Consider the following 5,007-nt stretch of genomic DNA (forward strand, 5'->3'; position numbering starts at 1 on the left):
GCCCTCCCTAAGTCCAAAGACAATCCATGGATGTGATCGGCCCCTTCACGAGTTGTGCAAACGATTTGTTAGTTCATGAGCCTAATTAGTGCTGGGATCACATAAACAGCTTCCTCTGAAGCCTGGTAAATGGCTTGATGATTGGTCGCTATTACTCGCCTCGAGGTTGAAGGGGGAGACTCTTTAAAGTGCGTCAGAGGGGAGGCGAAGCGCCGGGCAGCGCCATCGGGAGGGATGGAGCCGCGGATCGGAGTGCGCCGGGCGGGGGGAGCGCGCACATCCGCGCAGCCGCGCCCCGGGCCGCCCCCGCGCAGCGCCGGCAGCCGCCGACCGAGGTAGGGGACGGGACGGGGAGGGGGGGGGCCCAGAGAGGGCTCCGCATCTCCGCTGGGGGGAGCGCGGGGTGGGGGTGGGACCGCAGCCCGAAGCCCTCTCCCCGCCGTCTCGCCGGGGCTCGCGGCCCAACGGGGTTACCTGGGTGTGCGCGGAGCCCCGAGGTCCCGGCGCGGTGCCCCCCGCTCTCTGCGCTCCGGATCGGGCCGCGCACCACCGCACAACTTCTCTATGTGTCCCTCCGCTGCCGCGCAGCGCCCGCACCGCGCGGGGCCGCAGACAAAGCGAAGCGCGGCCGCATCCCGCGGGGCCGGGGCGCTCCGGGCGGGACGGGGGAACGATCCCCGGCTCCAGCCCTGTCCGGATTTTCGCGATTACCTTTGGGTCCGGGGCTGATTTTAGGGCTGAGTTCTCCTCCTCCCATTGGCTGGGGCCGCGGAATAATTATGATCACATCCTAATACTCTTGGCTGGTGCTTACTGTTTATTGGTAGTTAAGGATCTATTATCTATTCATCAGCCTCCCATTTTTGCCAATTACATTCTTCTAAAGTGAAGTACCAGCAGGTATTTTGCACATTGACAATTAATGATAAAAAATCTGGCGTGCTTTAAATCTATTACGCCGATGTGTAATTTATCTGAAAGATGCAGAATTGCGGATGTAAACGAATGGTGCTGCGGGAACGAGGTGGGAGGGGGGGCGGCTGCACCCAGCCCCGGCTCCTTCCCCTCATTCCTGTACTTTGTTTTCTATTTCCTCCCTGCTTTGTACACAAAGAATCCGTTACTCCGCTGCATCCGAATGCTCTAAGACCTGAGCGGGGCTGGGAGCGTCCCCGCTTCTCGCAGAGGAGGGAGCCGAGCGCTGCGCCCGCAGGGCCGCTCTCGTGGGCCGATGGCTTTGAGAGGAGCACCCCGGAGCTGCGCTAAGGGGACGTGACAAAGTGGCGTCGGGCACGCGGGGATGGCAGTGTCCGTTCGCCTTTTGTTTCGGGACGGGTTCACTTTGTGAAGGACTTCACTACACGGGGATCTGCCTTTGCGCGGCCGCACGCGCGGAGATCCGCGCATACGTGCGGTTCTCCTCGCGTTGCGGTGCAGGTCGCGCACATTTGGGAAAGCGCAGGCACAGGCGCGGGGCTCCCGTGTGCCTTCAGCTCCGCGTTATGACACTTCTTAGGTCCCCTCGTCCCTTTTTCGTGGAGCCCCGTTCCCGTAACGCTGTTCCCGCAGAGCTGTGGCGTTACGGAGGTCAGAAAGAGCCCCGAATACGGCGGGGTTCGGTTTGCGGGTGCAGCTGAGTTCTGGTTCCGAGCACTGCAAAGAACGAAACTTCTGCGGAGAGCTGCGTTCTGCATCTGCGTATTTACATTCCCTGCGACGGCAGAATGAGTCTGAACTGGGAAACTTCACCTCCTTTTTTCCCTTTTCCCCCTCCCTTTTCCCCTCCTTTTTTCCCCTTTTTTTCCTTCTTCCTTTTCCCCATTTTTTTCTCCCTTTCCCTCTCTATTTTTTTTCATTTTTTTCTTTTCTTTCTTCTTCTTTTTCTTCTTTTTTTTTTTTTCCCCCCCAGACATCCCGAGACAACCGCAAGTCTGCTTTGAAAACTGCAGCAAGTCTTTTAGCAGCTGGGGACCGGGGGCTGTATCCGTGTGCCAAACATCCCCACCGCCGCACGCACGCACCAGGAAGCACCTCCCGCACCGCACACTTCATTTCGCCCCTTGCGCTGCCGGGAAGCATCCGCGGGGCCGAGTTCCCGTCCCGATGCCGTCCCACAGCGCTGCGGTTGCGGGGAGCTGCCAGGCCCCGCGCATTGCTCCTACGCGTTCATAGGCACCTACATGTGTGTGTCTGTGTATGTGCACACAAACAGACAAAACGCACAGAGCAGAGCCCGGGGAGCAGAGGTTCTGTCGGTTTGTCAAAGAGAAAACGGGCCACGGGCAGTGGGAACAAAACCCAGCACGGCTCGTGATGGACGTTCCCAGTATTTTCTGCTCTCCCCACATCTCTCCCGCGGTCACCATCGCTTTTCGGGGATTGCCCCGTGCTGCCCGCCCGGGTCCGCAGCGAACCCCGCAGCTCCTCCCGTGAACTTTCCCCACGCAGCCTCGCGGGCCGCTCTCTCCTGTCCTCTTGGCGGCTGCGAGGAGGAAATCTGGCAGGGGCTCCTTCCCAGCAGTCCCCGATCTGCTCCAAACGCACTCTTGGAGGCAGCCTCTCACGGAGGGAGGGGTGCGCTACATTCGCAGTCAAATTACATGGCTGGCCTCAGAGGCGCTGGCTTCGGATTTCCAAAGTAATACTCATCTTTGAGAAGCCGAGCCAAGAAGAAAATGCGAGGAAGGCCTCGGATGCGGGAGACCTCGGGGTAAGGCGGTTGTTTATGGCTGAGCTATCGCGGCTGGGGGGAGGCGGGGAGGGAAGTTTCATCCCCCACGTAACTTTCTGTTCCAGGTTGCGTCCGTCTGTCCCCTCTCCCTCCGGCCCCGCGGATCTGTGTCCGCAAAGGGAAGGAGAGGTCGTGCTGGAGGGAGGCTGTGGGAGTTGGTGGAGCGCCCGAAACGCACCGTTCCATTCGTTTTCGGGCGTCCTAAATGTGGGGCAGAGGGATTTAGGCGCTGAGAGACGGGATCCTGGGCCTCCCAGCCCAACCGAGCTGGATACAGGGGAATAGGGCTGTGGACCGTGGAGATGCCTGGTGGGCTCGGCCAAGCAGGTGAATTCCCCCCGAGTGCATCTCGCTGGCATCCCCAACCATGCGGGCAGCCCCGCCGTGGCAGGGCCACAAAGAAAGGGACGGAGCGCGGGTGACCCAACCACACCGGGGCACCACCACCGGGGAGCGGCTCCCGGGTGCTGCGCACAGCTCGCTTCCAGGGCTCCCCCTCGGGGGAACCCGCTCCCGGCCAGGCCCTACCCGGGTTACCCGGTCCCGGAGCATCCGCGGGGCGGCAGCGCCCTCTGCCGCCGGCAGCGACCTCCCGCGGGGAGCGACGATGGCCCGAGGCGCGCAGATTTGCGCAGATTTGCGCTCCACGGGCCGTCGCCGCTCCTCGCGGAAGGTCGCTGTCGGCCACAGCAGGGCACGAAACCTTTCGGCTTCTGAGCGACCTAATCACCCCCTGCGCTTTTCTTTTAAAACTTCATTTGGAATCGCGGCAGGAGGATGGCAACGTTTTGAAAATCGCTCGCTTTTTTTTTTTTTTTTCCACCTGCCGGCATCATTGCGCTGCCGGAACTGGGGGCATCCCGGGGAACGTCACCTCTGGCTTTTTTTTTTTTTTTTTTTTTTGTGTGTGTGTCTGTGTGTGAGCGGCGTGCAAAGAGAATTTTTGCACCTGATGCTTATTTCTTTTGATGGATCCCAAACCGAAATTCACCTTGCATCCCTTCTCTGCACATGGGTAGGGCATGTGCAGCCCCGCGCCCACCTTACTCTCCTCGCTGTCCCCTCCAAAGCCTGTCTCCAGCTCGCATTTTCCCACCAGTGCTGCCCCGCAGCGAGCGGTGCGGCTCCAGAGCGGAGATTTGGGCAGGAAAGTGCCTTTTCGTGACGGTTCCCAAACGGAATCCCCTCCGACAGCAGCGTTTGGGGCCGCTCGAGGCCGGCGGAGCTCCCACCCGAGCAGGGGCTGTAGCTGCAAACTTCCCTCAACTTTCCTCCGGAGTGAGTTTTCAGCTGTTGAAACGAGGGTGAAAAAAAAAAAAAAGGAAAAACAAACAATCAAAATTAGCCACTGAAAAGCTTTGTTTCTAAGGAAAAACAGAAAATGGCACTGATATTTTCAACTAAGCCACTTCGACACTTTCTGTTACTACCGGAGTGCTTTTAGTTTCTCACTCAGAGCTTTCGTTCTCTGAGTGACCCCCGTGCGCCGCGCTCCCGAAGCGCCCGATCCCGAGGACGTTCGCGTTCCATTTCACGGCGGCTTTTGCCGGGTATCGGGGAAGGTCGGCGCTACTTTCCGCGGGACGGAGGAGGACTTTTGCGCAACGCGGTGCCATGCGCTGAACTGCCGCGCAGCCGCGGGACCTCCTCCCGGCCCTACTGGGAACCCCCAAAGTTGTGGGGCGGCCTCTGCAGCCCACCGGGCAGCTGCGGACCCCAACGCTGGATCGAGCTCGGAGGAAAGTGAGCTCTGCCGCTTCTCTTCTCGTTTTCTCAGTGCACGCTTCGTTTCTGTGTTCGCCTCACCCACTCACCGGCGAACTTTGGGCTTGCAAAGTGCAGAGGGCATTTTGGGGGGTTCACCCCCCGACCAACACTGAGCCCTCCGTTCCCCCGAGGTGTCCATCCCCACGTGGGGCAGAAGGAGACTGCAGGGAAGAACGCGGAATAACTCAGATATTTCTCCGAGCTCCTGAAGTATAGCGACTCAGAATTAGCATATTAAAGTACCGTTCACTTATACTCATTAATACGTATTTCATTTTCAATCTTGCATTTTTCTCGAGGACTCGAAGCACGTAATTGCTGGCAGGGGCATCTCGGGATGGACGCGTAATGTCCGCTTAAGTCACTCAGAGCCCCTCCGGATCTCTCCCCGCTGATGCGCGCTCCCCAACGTGTGTGTGCGCTGTGGAAGTCGCGCGGCATGTAACAAAACACAGCTCCTACAGCAAAACCAGCGTTTTCCGTGGATTTTTCAGGCACCCGAGCTCCGG

The 5,007-nt window shown here is 59.4% G+C and overlaps 1 protein-coding gene across 1 annotated transcript in view; it reads right to left on the reverse strand.

Annotated features, from left to right (window-relative positions):
- The window catches only part of EMX2 (empty spiracles homeobox 2), a 6,675-nt gene extending 5,896 nt beyond the window's left edge, over nt 1–779 (reverse strand). The window contains exon 1 of the mRNA XM_021399674.1: nt 475–779. The gene's annotated coding sequence lies outside the window, so the exon portion shown is untranslated. The remainder of the gene's footprint in view (nt 1–474) is intronic.

Source organism: Numida meleagris, chromosome 5 (assembly GCF_002078875.1).
Source record: "Numida meleagris isolate 19003 breed g44 Domestic line chromosome 5, NumMel1.0, whole genome shotgun sequence".
Classification (NCBI taxonomy): Eukaryota; Metazoa; Chordata; class Aves; order Galliformes; family Numididae; genus Numida; species Numida meleagris.